The sequence below is a fragment of the Varanus komodoensis genome, unplaced genomic scaffold (assembly GCF_004798865.1).
Source record: "Varanus komodoensis strain SLA01 unplaced genomic scaffold, ASM479886v1 scaffold64, whole genome shotgun sequence".
Lineage (NCBI taxonomy): Eukaryota > Metazoa > Chordata > Lepidosauria > Squamata > Varanidae > Varanus > Varanus komodoensis.
The window spans coordinates 2,651,048-2,666,685 of NW_025336273.1; the positions used below are offsets into that span (position 1 = coordinate 2,651,048).

General features: G+C 48.4%; 1 protein-coding gene across 7 annotated transcripts in view; it reads right to left on the minus strand.

The window, feature by feature from the left end:
• The window catches only part of NCOA1 (nuclear receptor coactivator 1), a 265,366-nt gene that overhangs the window by 171,262 nt on the left and 78,466 nt on the right, over positions 1–15,638 (minus strand). For all 7 annotated transcript variants that reach the window (XM_044450328.1, XM_044450332.1, XM_044450331.1 and 4 more), the window contains exon 2: positions 12,337–12,502. The gene's annotated coding sequence lies outside the window, so the exon portion shown is untranslated. The remainder of the gene's footprint in view (positions 1–12,336; positions 12,503–15,638) is intronic.

Here is a 15,638-nt window from a genome sequence, read left to right on the forward strand (position 1 = left end):
GCGAGCTGTGAGCTCACGAACACGAGGCTGGGGCCGTTCGCTTTCATGCTGGAACCTCACCCTGGAAGAAGGCCACGCGCTGTCAAGAGTCTACCAGACAAAGGTGGGGGGTGCACCTTCCTCCTGGAGGCATCCCAGGCCGCCTCAGTCTCTGCTCGGTCCTGTATTGCCTGCAGTGCAATTCAAGGGTCTAGCAAGGCATCCTGAGAGCCGAGCGTTCGAACTCCCCAGACTAAGGCAAGAGGCCGTTGCATAAAAGCAAGCGTAAATATGGGATACAGACAACACGAAAAGGTATTATAACTAATACTGTCATGTCGTCTCTAAATACTATAAGCTAGGCATGAAGTACAATCGGGAAATGGATTTAACTAGACAATTACTAGAAAGCAGCAACTTCATCCACCCCACCTGGCACTGGCTGGCAATTGAGTGCCCACAGAAATGGATTAGACAAAGTATCACAAAACCATACAGGCAAGAAATTAACTTTACTAACTTTAAAATACCCACATGAGAGGGAGAACACCCCCACACCCTGTCCAGGCATATTAACATGCTTTTACCTGTCCTGAGATCACAGACTGGGTGAACTATAATTCTAAAAAACCCTCTAATGATCTTGCCAGAGGAAACACACCAGAGCAAAATTAACAAGGGTTGCCCAATGAGCCTGCGATACAGCAGTGATAATGCGCTTTGCACATCAGGCTAATCCATGGCTATTTAACCTCTGTATATTTATTTGTTATCCTCTCTTTTTTACCTTCAAGGAACTTTATATAGTCCTCTTCCTCTTCTCAGTCTTATCTTCACGACAACCCTGTGAGGTAGATTAGGCTGAGAGTTCAGCGACTGACCCAAAGTCACCCAGGGAGCTCCGTGGCTGAGTGAGGACTAGCGCCCAGTTCTCCGGGGTTCCACTCCAACACTTTAACCACTGCACCACACTGCCTCTCCTGTGAGCTGACCCGCGGCCCATGTAGCATGCCTCTGGCAGGTAAGTAAACACATCATGGCTTGTTTTCTCAATCGCTGGGCTGTTTCTGTCTTTCTCTGCATGCTCCCCCCTGTATTCCAAACAGCTCTGCAGCACTTATATACTAGCAAGTACTGCAACTGATATTTTATTACCAGTCTTGCTGGCCATCTCTGTAGCTTGGTGACGCAACCCATGGTTCCATATTTACATGTAAGGTTAATTCATAGTTTAAACAACCCAGAATACACATTCCAATGCCCCACCATGGATTCTCTGAGTTGTTTTGGCTTAACAACCCATGCTCTGTTAGCGCAACTTGGTTCATTTATAATTATTTATTTACTACATTTCTATTTTTTAATATTTTTATTGTATAATTTTATATGCTTTTTTTTGTTCTTGTTGTGAGCCGCCCCAAGGCTTTGTTGCGATGGGGGCGGCACAGAAATGTTTTAAATAAAATAAATAAATAAATAAATATACCACCTAATAGCCAAAGCTCTCTGGGGGTTCTGTTGTGAGCCGCCCCGAGGCTTCGTTGTGATGGGGGCGGCATAAACATGTTTTAAATAAATAAATAAATAAACAACAACCCAGAAATCAACAGCCTATAGGTTAAATAAACCATGATGTTTCTGTAAGTTCATTGAGCCCCTCAGTTCTGTCTGGGCACACAGCAGTGCTCCAAGTCCCAGGCTGCAACACGTTTTGGGTGTGCAAGGACAGGCTGGACGTGCACATGGCGGGCATGTCGCGAGCAGCGCCAGCTGGAGCCGGGGGTCAGACTAGATGACCCAGGAGACCCTTCTGACTCGCTCTGTTTCTATGTTCTGAAATACCCACTCCATGGAAAAGGAACCGGATGCCACCCGGCGATCTCATGGGTAACTTAAGCTAGCTGGCAGTTGTCAAGTCCCAATCAAATAAATCTTTTAGGTCAAGTGGGCACAGCAAAAACACACACAAATGCCAAAGACTCCTTTCAATCACACTTCTTGTCATGCACACGCTGCATTAATAGAGACATTGCACGGATTTGCAACCAGTAAAGCTGCAATGATCCGAGGAAATCATTTTAAAACCATGTTCCACATAGGTCATGTGAGGAAGTAAATTTTGACTTGCTTTCTTATTTTCTTTCATGATGGAAGTCCAGGTCTGGTCCCACCCAGGTGATATGGTGAGGCCCCAAAATGCCTTATCCCCAGCAGTTCTGCTCCACATGCCTCTGAACATCACTCTGAGCTGTACAAGCAACTGGAAAATGTTTCTATGGTCAATGAAAATGAGGGATGATGCCACAGCCTTTAGGAAAGACAGGCTGTCTAGAAGACTCCTCTGCAACCAAAGGCCAAACCAAAGTTCAGCTCAAAGGCCTGGGCATCTTCCCCAAAGGCCAGGCAATCCCATAATCACCTACAAAACTTCAATGGTCATGTCATATTGCAATGAACCAAGAGGCTTCCCCAGTAGGAAATGGTTTAAAAAGCTAAGCTCCAGTCCACTTCCTAAAATATTGCTACCCTAGTATTTTACCTTACTACAAAAGAGGCACACGCATGCAGAGACGGAAATGGTTTACCGGCCTCGTTTGTTATGCATTTCTGCAGTGAAGCAATTTCATTTTATTCCCATGAAGGCACAGCGAACGTCAATGAAGAAGTGGCAGAGATGCCTCTTCCAACGGCTGGCACACGTCACCAGCTGCATTTCCCAGTTTATGGCTAGCACTGCAGCCTTGACATATTTATACATTCCTGAACGTTTTCTGGCAAGAAGGGCTGCTTGCCCTGCTCGTTTTTGTTTTGCTGCTCTCTGCAGCTGTGAGATGATGTTTCTTTAGAAAAAAACCTGGCTTCCTACTTTACATTTCTGTGGTAAATGCAAACCATCTTTTCTCCTTTAAAAAGAAAACCCTTTTTAATATATTCTAGGACTTTCAAAGGCAGTGAAGGAACAAACGAACCTTCAGCAATTACATTCAGGATATATGGTGAATGTTCCAGAATTCATAAAATCTGTAGCTAAAGGTGTACTATTAAAAAGATCTGTTGTGTGTAATATTCAGACTTTGTTATTAACGTTTACAATTGTATGCAAGATTGGGCAGCAAAGGGGCCTACAACTCCCAGCATGCCCCAGATGGCATAGCAGGGAGCTGTAGGCCTTCCCTTTTGTCTAAGTCTGCATAGTACTGCACTCCAAGCTCCCTGGGAAATGTTTCCTTGGTCTCCCCAGAGGTAAAGCAAAGCAGAGAATGGCTGGCCTCAGACAACTGTGTGTGTGTGTGGGGGGGGGCTTTTTTCCACCCCTGCCTGCTTGGTGCTGTTTGCCTGACTCCACTCACAAGTGTGGCTTGTTGCGTCACCTGAACCCCGTGAGTTGTGCAGAGCCGAACAAGGATGGCCCTGAACCCTGCACCAAGCCACGGGTTCCGGGGTGGCTATGAAGCCCCGCACCACTGCCCCCACTGGGTCCAAGGACGTGATCCTGCAAACCCAGTCCCTGCCTCCCAGTCCCAGGGGATGTTCCGAAGAACGTACAAATGGCAGGAAGGACCATTTCCCCTTTATATTGAAATCAGCTTTTAAACTCCTCCAAATGTTTTAATTGATGTAACCAAAGCCGCTGAGGTGGTTCTATATCCTAATTGTATTCTTTTGGTTCTCTAAAGCAGATTTAACATAAAGGAGGGCAAACCCATTAACCTGGAGGCTTTCATTAACCTCTTAAGGCCTTTTTTGAAAGCTGCAAGAGGAATTTAAGCTCCGTTCTTTCACGCTGCCATTCACTCTACAATAATCTGGGCAGGGTTGTATGTTTTGAACCCACCCTCCCGAGAATCGCTCCAGTAGTGCAACCTTGACAAGCAGGCCTGCTCCCTGGAAGGGCCACCTTTCCTCGTCTCCCAAAGTGTCCTGCCATCTTCCTTCCTCCATCCATGCCCAGGAAGCACAAAAGGGAAGGGGATTAACATTTCAGGCAGCTGTTTGGGGCTTCTTATGTACTTTCTGCCGCAGGAGCAACATGGTGTTACGATCTCTTAACTTCAAGCAACAAACTTCGAAGCCAGAAACAAGCAAACATTTGTTTAAGCGGCGTATGTATTTTTAACCTATTTGGTTTTTAACCTATTCCTAGGTTAAATAGGTTATTTAAAATAGTTTTAAATAGGATTTTGACCTATTTCTAACACAGAGATTCTAAAAGCTGCTCTGTTAAGTGCTGTAAACTTATATGTGAAGCCATTCATTCCTAACCAAAATAATTTAAGCTCCTGTTCCAGAAGAGGTACGGGAAGGTAAGAACGAAAAGGATTCATCTCATAAGATGGCTGAAAAGGGAGGAGACAAAACCCAACTCCTTTGGGGGGAGTTTGGCTCAGCTTTCCATTATCGCTCGGTCCCACCATGGGGAGCAAGAAGAGCTTGAATGGAGACATAAATCCTCCGGGCCCGAATGGAGACACAAAACCCTCACTGCCCCATCTCTAGCAGCCTGGATATATTTTGCAAGGCATCTTGGCAGATGAATATATAACCATTTTGAAAGAGCCAAATTTAAGGTGCTGTTTCTTATTTATTTCTTGCTTACTTGCTTGCATTTATATACCACCCCAATAGCCCAGAGTCTCTTGCCTTGAAAAGAACGGGACTCAGTCCTATGCAACATTTCCTAGGAGTGAATCCCAGGAAATTCAGAGGACGTACCCCTGAGCAGACCTGCACAGCAAATGGCTTCACACTAATATGTGAAGGAGCACCAACCCTTATTCCAACCCCGTCTGAAGATTCCCGTGGGCACAGGGCACCGCCTCCCGGGGGCTGGTGGGGCAATCCAGCTGCGTAACGCCAGAACGGTGCCAACTGTTGGTATGAGAGCCAGTGTGGTGTCGTGATTAAGAGCATGGGACTGGGACTCAGACGATCTGGGTTCGAGTCCCCACTCAGCCATGGAGCCAACAGTCACAGACTCTCAGCCCAACCTACCTCACAGGGTTGCTGTTGTGGGGATAAGATGGAGGAGGAGAATGATGTCAGCTGCCTTGAGCCCTTTGAGGAAAAAGGCAGGATATAAATAAATAAATACATACATACATACATACATACATACATACAATCCGCCTGGTCACTTGTGCTGGTTTTGATCTTTCGTGACTTAACTGGTTCATGACCAATTTACTTCAGGAACTGCTTTTACCATATCAGCCCGCACACACTTCAAGATCGGCAAAAGACGCCCTCCTCGTTTGCCAATCTGGGGGAGCAGTTAAGTAGGAGAAAGGAAACCCTTCTCTGGCCAGCCCACACCTCAGCAACGAGTTGCCGCATCACAGCTGGCTTTTAAGAAGGCCTCTAATTGCCATTGTTCCAGTTCCTGTTCTTGGTTTTACCACTTTTATTGTGTTGTCTTAATATCGTCTTGGCCTTATGTGTTTTATTGTTATTGGGACGGCTTCTACCCCCTGACGGACAGCCGAGAAATATTGTTAATGCAAAAGTCATCTTGAAGCTTGAAGCCGTTTTAAAATTAAAAGTTCGGCTCAGAAATTTACATGCACACATACACACGCGTGCAAATCTAGCTTCTGGTTTCTTCCCTAATCCCCTGGTGTTTCATCCTCTCCTGTGTCACTTTCCTAGCAGGACTGCCAGCAGCGGGGGAATCCACACTGGGAATACTATGGAAGCGCCGCCCGGACCGATGTGACAAAGCACAGTCCCCACAGCAAGCGGCAAAGGCGTGCAGAGCTGGATCTGCCACGCGGGAAAGGCCAGTGCCTCCTGCCTCCCTCGTTGGGGCCACCTCGGAAAAAATGGCTCCCCTCCGTGCAAAACCGGAGGGAGGCGGAAGACAGGCACTCTGCATCCGCAACTTGTCCTGTGAGCCCAGAAAACAAAGGGCCGGCAGCTCTGTGCCTGGGCTGCTGCTTATGCGAGCCGTGCCCAGGTCTGGGGGCACTGGGGATGGCTGGGGGCACAGAGAGAAACTTCCCAAGCTTGCTTTCAATCCAGAAAACGGAACCCTTGGGAAAATCTGTGTAAAACCCCCGCCCTTCAAGCCATTCAGTGAATTAAAACCATGCCCTGAACATTAAGACTACTGAGAAACAGCTGCCCCCGATCGTCTCTGAGCTGCGTACTATAAACAGCCGGGTGGCTTTCCTGGCTTTCAGGGGAAGGGAAACAACCCATTAAACATTTTTATGGGGGGCGGAATGCAAACTGATGACACTCATTTGTCATGCACCTTTCTTTCTGTCTTTCTTTTTCTTTTTAAGGAGAGCCTAACAAGCCAGACGAGTTTTCAATCGTGGCCCAAGGAAGAGGACGGCACATCAATTATGTCACTGCTCATGTATTTTCAGCACCTTCCTGCATTCTTCTGAGCACTGTTCCAAGTTTAGGTTTAACTGTAAAGCTTTACATGGCGTAGTCCCAACATGTCTAAGATAATCCCCTCCAGCCATGTATTTTCTAAAAACGTGTGGCTCCTTGCCCCAAGTCTTCTGGACAGGATGGCATATAAACACAGGTATCCCAGTAGGCCTGCAAGTGCTCTGCTGGCAGAACTGAAGCTTCCAGAACTCCCCTTAAAGCGGCCCCTGCACAGGTGCAAGCGACTCCACCCCTCGGTCAGCGCTGCTGCTTCCGTGACTCCTTCGAAGAACCCTCACCCCCAGAAACTGGTGCATTTCGGGTAGATCTCGAGCAAGAAAAACACGAAATTCCCTGTGCACAGAAAAGGGCCACCACGGAAAGGCCATTCTGAAATGCTCCCTGCTACTCACAGGTAGGAATTTACTATGCAGGTCATCGCTGGGAGCAGTTTGGACAGTTAATGATTCGCTCAGAGATGCCATTACGACCCACCGCCAGCGTTAATGGAAGTTTGACTGACCCCCTCTCCTTTTCTGCTGTATGACTTTAAGTAAGGGGGCAAGCACAGTTATTCACCCCAGTGCAGCAGGAACATTCATGGGCAGCCTAGAATACTGGATGCATCCCAGTTTCTTGTGAAAAACAGGTTGCGGCCCATGGTGAACTGGCCGGCTTCCCGACTGTCTAAGCTGCCACAGGTTTTAATGAAGCAAGTCTTCTACAAAATGTGCGATAAGTTGTTCAATTAGAAAGCTGACAAGTTGCTAAATAAGTTATAGTGAATTTTGCAATGGCTGGCCAATGCTCCTTGGTCTTACAACAATAAAAAACAGGCGCTGGAAGATAGCGGTGTTGTGGCCGGACAAGGATTCTCAAGCAAGCATTTAGCATTAAATACCGTTCGTTATTGTCTCTCGCACATTTAATATTTCAAAACAGAATCTTATCTCACAGACACTTAAGCTAATTAGAGCCGAGCTGAGTATGTGACTGGTCCAAACGGCAGGCCATTCACAGCAATCAGAATCACCAGGAAATTGTTAAGCACAGAAACTCTCTCACTGCACACCAAAATAAGAATTTCCCTAATGGGATGAACACAGAAAACCATGCCCAAGAAATCAGACGTCTCTCACTGGTTCTCATCGGATGTCTCATCGCACTGGTCCTTATCACATCCCAGGAAGACTGAGAGGTTCATTAATATGTTAGGTCCCTCCATCAGATTACTGAAAGCGCGAGCTTGTTTCTCCACCCAACCTTAAAGCCTTTTCTGTATTTACCATGATCTAAACTGAGCAATCACTTCTGCTTCTTACAAAGTACCTCAAGCACTCGAGGAAAGGAGATTCTCCTCTCAACGCTAACCGAATTATTCTCGCCACTGAGCTGCAGAGCATTCCGAGAAGAAAGTGTCTTGTTAGCTGCAACACGACGCATCTTAATATTGTCCAAACAAACGTTCCAACACTTTGCTCCGTTCTCGCACTGTAAATAACTGAAGCGACAAGTCTTCCTCTGCATCTCCTCTCCAGTCGTAGGCATGCAAGATGTGACTTAACTCCAAAGGCATGCTGCAGCCCCAGTGTAACCCACAGCGACTCACCGCGCTGAGGGCAAGACGCGGTGCACAGAGTGGGTGACCCCGTTTCACCCTCCCCGCACCCTCATATGACCTGTCCACACCCTAACTTGTCTAGGCACTCCGATCTCTGAAGGCCAGGGTCGCACGCAGTGCTGTGCAGCCCGGGTCAGATCCTGGATGGGTGAACGGAGCACTCCCAACACAGCGTTTCCTCAGTGGTCCTGTTGAAGACAAGGAAGATTCTTGCCACTGGGGCGCTGTTATTGTGAGGACTGAGAGGAGGATGAGGAGGAGAGTTGTGTGAGCCGCCTGGAGTCCCTTGAAGGTAGCATACAAATATAAATAAATAAATGTTTGGTCAGTCTCCCAGTCCCCTCCTGGGCCAGAACATTAGTGCTCCAACAGTACGAGCCAAGCATTAAGCTCAGCTTTGAAGGTCACTTTGCATTTTAATTTATTTATTTATTTATTTATTTATTTGGATGGGTAGTCTGCCTTTCATAATACATGTCCCAGAGTGGCTCACAATGTTTTTAAAAATGGACATAAAGCCAGAACAAAGCCAGTGCAAACTAGTGAAAGGGGGAAAACGCCAGAGTGAGCAGCACAGGGTGGACTGCGCCCACGAAGAGCAGCTGCAGGCAAAGGAGAGGCGTCCCAGCGATGGGCACCTGCCAGCGGAGAGATCTGCTGGTGCCATTTGACACGGAGCGCCTCTTCTGCACGGATTCCTAGCCCATGGCTTCCCCATCAGGTCTTGCGGCATTTGGATCTCCCCAGCTGCCAACCCCACAGGCACCTGAGTAACCGCAGCTGCGCAGTGGGGAGGGAGGGAGGGAGGGAGGGAGGGAGGGAGGGAAGGAAGGAAGGAAGGAAGGAAGGAAGGAAGGAAGGAGACGGGGCAGGCTCAGGAAATGCCGGGCCCTGCTCCAGCTGTGTTCCCTGCATCTGGAGAGAGGAGAGGAAGAGCACTATTCCATCAGCCCTGCTGACAGCCTACTTGTTTTTTTTCCTCTCCCATCCACAACCCCTTTTCCTCACGTGAGCTGGTAAGCAGGCCTTTCTGCTGACTGGGGGATAAGCTGTTCTGGGAGTCAGTTCTGGTTGAGAGGAAATACAAAACGCCTTCAGTAAATAGGACAGTCTCAACAGCCACAGTGACACTGGGAAAAAGGAAGAAGGCGTCCGCAAAGACACAGATCCCGCTGTGCAGCCACAGCTTACAGAATAGACAGCAAGTGCCTAAGGGTCTTAATTGGAGCATTGCTGTTCTCGGCCTGGCCCCGTTTTTCACCTCCACAGTCAGTCTTTCTTGGGTTCATTTCACCTGCACTCCATTTTTCGTTCTGGGATTTCTGCTGAACTTCTCATCCTGGAACTATTAAATAAGCGTTTGGTCCTTATACCTGCTAAGCCCCCTGCCCTAGAGCTGGTCTTGTTCTACTGCTCCAAATCCATTTCAGGGCACCTGCAAAAGAGGTAGTCATACCCTGTGTTTAAGGAATACTAATGCTGCGGGTCTCCTGGGTCTCTTCCAACAGAAGTCCTGATCTGTTATCTATGATTTATTGCCCTGATAGTTTATCCTTTTGTTTTGTTTCTGCATTTGGCAGCATTTCCCAATCAAGCTGCCATTACGCACTCCCCTTAACACAGGTGAAACAAAATTAACAGCCTCTGCTTTACCGCAGCAGCGGATAAAAGGGAAAATGATGTTTCGGAGGTATATTAGAGCCCTCTTGAAGGAACTGTGCTGGCTGCCAATATGGCACCAAACTTGATTAAAGGTTTTGTTATTAGTATAATGAGCGCTAAACTCGGGAGGCGTTGCTCCGGGAGCACCTTCTCCCAGACTGTCTTGCCTTCTTCCTGAGATCAATGGGCAAAACCTGCTTACTGCTGCCTCGGCTTCCCAGAAGAGGCCTTTCCTCATGAGGCCACATATTCTGTGGAACAGCTTCCCAAGGCAGAAGGTGAGAGTCAACAATATTGCTTGTAAAAGTATGTTTCAGCAGATACTTCCTCACCTGCAATATCATCAACATACACTAATGCCAGATTGGGGACTGTACTCGTTATGGACCGTTCTTGCTTTCAGCGTTGTGATTTCTCTGGAGAGTATTTTACTGCATGCTACCTTTGAACCGAAGTAGTTTCTCAACAAACTGTGGCAGATACTTCAAGCATGAGACTTGGGGAATCCTGATCAAACCCCAGATGCAACTACAACAACCGATCACATTCTGCCAAAATGCGGGATCATCACCAAGGATGGGGCCCAGATGGCCTCACAAGCAGAGGGCCAACCCACAAGTACCGGCTATTATTTGCCACAGGGCCAAGCAGGCCACTCGCCACCATCAGCTGCAGCCGCTTTTGCACAGAAGGGAAAGGGAGAGAAAATGTCAATGTCAAACAACATTCAGTTTCCCTTTATATCCAAACTCAGGAAGTTAGTAAACCATGATCTGAATCCATGGTTGCATCTTATTTGTTTAAACTAACTACAGTTAGCATAATCCACAGAATAGTAACAGGAAAAAGATCTTTCTGCACCTCATATGCTGTTGCCTGGAAGCCTAGTTATCTCCCTTAGTTCTTTCCATTCAAGCTGTTGAGCTCATTCTTCTTATGTGAGCTTCCGCTCTGGCGTTGGTGTGAGAAGTAGGATTTGAATCCATGACTCTATACCGTGGGTCCTCAAACGACGGCCCCAGGCCGTATCTGGCCCACCGTGCCCATTTATCCGGCCCGCCACAGAGGTTTTGGAGGCGGTGGCTTGCTTGTGTGGAGTTCATCTTGGACTCGCTCAGAGAAAAGGTTCTCCTTGCAAGCAAGCTGGCACCTTGCTGTGCGTGCACTCAGTGGCGGCTTGCTCGCAAGGAGATCGTTTCGGACTCACTCGGAGAAAATGATCTCTGCGCATGCTGGCCCCTGCCTCGCCAAGCGCATGCCCCCTGCCCTGGCCTGCGCCCCCCGCCCGCACCGCCTTGGTGGCCCATGCCCATCGCCGGCACCTTTCAACTGGCCCCCTGTTGAAAAAGTTTGAGGACCTCTGCTCTATACAAAGACCTGCTTGTTTGCTTAGGCTCTGAGAATTCACAACCAAACATAAAAGCTTTAAATGTCTTTTTCATGCAAATGGTGGGGCCTGAGGGGATGGATGCGCAAAGCCAAACCTCACTATAGACTATTTTAGTAAGGGAAAACCTTTGCTCCTGAATCAGGTCACAAGCCTGTTCATGTTGAAGAAGGCACCTTGCTGAAGCTGCAGACACAGTTTGGGTAACTACCTGATTTATCAAATTTTATTTGAATTGGCTTTTTCCTTTCCCTTTCCTTTTTTGTTATGAAAGTGACTGGGTGTGTCCCCTACTAGGTAGGACACACAATTATCTTCCAACTTATATCAGTCTAATGCCTCTGGAGTAGGTGATGGCCACATAAAATGACATCATTTCATGGCTGCAATTTTGTAGTTCTCCAAGTTTCCTAACAGAACCCACAGAAAACCATAGCGCTCAGTGTTGGGGGCCGGGGGAGTAAAAACTAGAAGCCTGCAGTGTAGATTAGCTCTCAGTTGATCTATATATTATGGGAGCTGCTAACTCCTGAGTTTAAACACCTTGACACCAGCTTTTCCAAAACTCAGTTGTGGAATAAATCAGGTGTGAATCTTAATCGCCGTGTCATTTCCGAGCCTTTGACATTGCCGACTCTCCAGCAAACTTACAAGTAGCATTTCTGGGGGAGGGAAGGACCTGCAATTTGCTAGATATTTATGCCTTCATCAAATATGGTTTGACGAACCAGAGGGCATGTGCTCCACACCCGATCCCTCTGGAATGGTGCCTCTCATAAGCCAGAGCTTGTACTGTGATGTGGGAATTAGCTGCCAGCATGGGAAGGAAAAGGGTTCCCCTTTCCTACTGGGAAATGCTCACCTTCACCGGGGCCATTCTTTGGTTACCCCTTAACAAAAGCACTAATTGCTGCAACCAAGCAAGAAACTTCAGCCTCTCCGAGCCCGCCAAGTGCCCAGTGGCACGACACTTGTGGCAAGGAAACCATCCCGCTTTTCACACCCATCACACCCATCGTATCTTTTGTTGCGACGCACTTAGCAGACAAGCTTGGTAACAGCAGATGCAGCATAATGTGGTTCTATGTTCAATGATGCACCGAAAACAAACCCACAGAATGTAGAGCAGGGAAAAAAAAGGAGGTTTCTGTTTCGGACAGTTCCAGTGATTAATTTCACATGAAGAGACTCCTTTGCACTAGACATCTCTGACAGTTTTAAGCAATTCTGATTCTGATTATGATAAACTGGAGTGAGGGAGAAGAGAAGGCGCAAGAAGAGAAATAGTTTGGAGAAAACAACTTACCTCTACCTTTCCAGAGGTGGAAGATAATTCATGGGGAAACAAAAAGTCAAACTCTTCAGTAATTCTCACACACTGAGCAAAGGAATAGTAGAATTTCGGTAAACAAGTACATCTATCTTCAATGGGCAGCTCTCCTCTTCAGGGGTCCCGCATCAATTATTGAATTCTGGATAAGAGAAAGGCGAGTGTCCGAATTAGTCCAGTGGCCCAAGACCCCCATTCTGGTTTAATCAGTACATCCGCTTACCAAGTCACACGGAAAGCTACAGAACCTGAGACGCTCCGAGCAGGCACCCATCGCCGGGATCTACTGGGCCCCCAGTCCTCACAGAGCGGGCACGGATGCTGCTCCGGCCCACGCCAGCCCTGGCCTGATCAACCGGGGCTCGGACTGACAGTCCCTGCGTTGGGCCTGCAGCTCGTTCCCTCCGTCTTTCCGGAGCAAACCCAGCTAAGAGTGACGCATACTTGCTGCGCTTTCCCTCAGAGGAACCCTTGGGAAGAAACGGTGGGCATGCTTTGATTCCAAGGTACTGCAGAAAAAGCGGCAGGTATGGTAATGGACCAAATTCAATTTCCGGTGAGTGTGCTTTCATTAAAAATAAGCTTCTAGGCCTCTGTGGCTGCAAAAGAGGTGCTCAGGCAAGGCTGCTGAAACCTCGCACGTTTGGAGCGCTGCTGCCTCCCGCGTGGGCCTGCCCGGCCCCTGCTTTCCGCCAGGGCCGCCCCGCTGCACCCCTCCCCGCTGGCGGAGCCGTGGCTCATGGGAGCACAGAAAAGGGCCTTCCCTGTGGCAGCACCAGGTACAGAAATTCCCTGCAGGGAGAGACTTGCCACACTCTTCCACTGGCGGCTTTCCTTTGCCAGTGCAAGCCCCTTGGTTCTGGTGAGCATTTGGCTGACCTCCTGGCTTATTTTATCAGCTTTTTGTGTTCTGCTCTGCTCTGCTGCTTTATTCTAATAATTGTTACGCGTATGGTTAATCTACTCTTTTTTAGAACTGCAAGCTGTTTTGAGCACTCCTTATTGGAATGGAAAGGTGGGGTAGATGCTGCTGCTGATGATGATGATAAACAAACAGTTCCCCAACCAGACCACTCAAGAAAGAAGCCAAAGACCACAACACCGAGGTAGACTGGCCTTTTGTGCTGCAGTTCTTTTGCAGCCATTCATCCGAGACAGATTCCTCCCAGAGAGATGGTCATCCCTCATCTCTCTCACCCCTATGACCAAAACCGCTTTTCCAAGGGCAGGACCAAGACAGATCATGCCAATCGGTTCCCTTTCTATCACTAGACCCCCAAAGTCAGATGCACATGCAAGAAACTGACTCGGCACATGACAAGAAGCAGCTAGGAATTCCAAGCGGCACAAGCCTAGACCTGTGAGGGTAGCGACTCAAAAGCCTCAAAAACCCAAGAGCTCGAGGTAACCCCCTCCCCCACCCCAGCAATTATGTTTGGAACATGCCCAGCGGACTGTTTCTGAACCGCGTGTTAAAGACTTCATCTCCTGGTGCGCACCCTAATTACAGTTAAAAGGCTGCGCTGCGCAACCAGACCCCGCAGCTGAGCTGTGCCTATGCAGCCCGAACACTCTCGCTGTCCTTTCCTCGTCTGATCAAACGGATACGTGCGCCAGAGCCTCGTTTTCTTCAGTTAATGGAGGAAGCGGTAACACAAACACCGGTCCGCGACAGCCAGGGCCTGCTTTTTCCCTTGCAGTGCCTTGTGAGTGTCGGGCGACCATGACTTCTTCAGCCCATGGCAAGGCTGCGGGATGTGCAGCGTGTCTGCAGCTGCCATTTTGAATATGCGATCCCCACTGAGAAGTGGCCACGCTGTGCAAAGCCAGCAAACGTAGCTTATACAACATGTAAATAACCCGTGCACTTACCGTGGTCTGATTCAGGGCTGTTCCACCCTTGGATAACCCACTACAAAGCGTGTTTTTCCGACTATAAGACACCCCCATGTATAGGACGCCCCCCACTTTTACCGACCTCCAAGTGAGCAAGTTGCTGCTGCTGTGCGCACCTGCCGCCCCCCCGCACGCGTGTGCCCACACCAGTCTCCCCCCAGATTGCGCCCACCCCCCATCACACCCGTGCCCACGCCTGCCTCCCCCGATCGCCTCGTGCTGCCTCCCCCCGATCGCACTGCCGCCCCAGCGCACCTGCAATCGTGCCAGTCTCCCTCCCTCCCCCGAGCACGCCCGTGGTTCTCCTCTCGGCCCCCCATGTATAAGACTCTCCTCCATTTTTAGGTAAATATTTTTAAGAAAAAGTATCATCTTATACACGGAAAAATACGGCAACAGCATCTGTGTGGTGGTTTTGTGGAAAGGTGGGGAGCTGTGCGTGCCAGAGCTCATCCTGAGCCAAGCAACCTACGCACCTGGTCATTTTGAGCTTGTCCTCTGCTAGCATCTTCTCCTGACCTCCAGATTGTAACAAACACTCACAAAATTGGAGAAGACGCAGGCTTTGGTTGCACAGGACTCTGTAGACTCCCAAGATGCACATACTAGTGTTAGCCTTTCGCTCTTGCACTCCCCCTTCCTTTCCTTTCAGCCCTTGAAGCTGAGGACAAAAAGCTCACCAGGGTTAGCTTCCTCCTCCAGTTAACTCCAGCTTCAGGCATCATCTGAACCAGGAACTGTGGTTAATACCAAACTGGGTTTAATTTCAACAAGGAAGCTTTAGAAAGCATTGTTTGAGGCTGGTTTGTTTGAAATTAAGTATAGTCTACTCTAGTCTTACAGAGAGTATAAGGAATGCCAGATCACACAAGCTACAGCGAAGCACGGGGGAAGGCTTCCAACCCCTTTCTCCCAGCTGCACAGAAAGAAGAGGGGCGGACGGAGAGCAACACTCCCACGACCCTCCACTAGCATGATATTCACAGGCAGCCAGAAGCTATTAATTGGGCAGAAAAGAAAGATCACTAAATGTCCACTGCAAATCCCACAAAGTTTACGGCCTGACCACAAGGGCTACTGCCTAAAAATGGGCAGGTGCGGAGCAGTTTTGCCCGTCGTCACAAAAATTGGGCAGCCTTGCCACTCTGCTGGATGAAAAAGCGTTGTGTATTTCAAAAGCATGCCCATTCCTGTCTCTCCCCTCTTTTTATGATGGACACAACCTAACATGGTAACATTACAATAGGACTAATACAGAAGCACTGTTCAACGATAGGTCCAAGGCAAGCAAAATTTCTCCTGCTTCTGTTGCCTTAGATTCCTGCAGGAGAACAAGCTTAATCCTCTATTTTTTTTATTTTCAAAGAATTCCCACTGTAAAA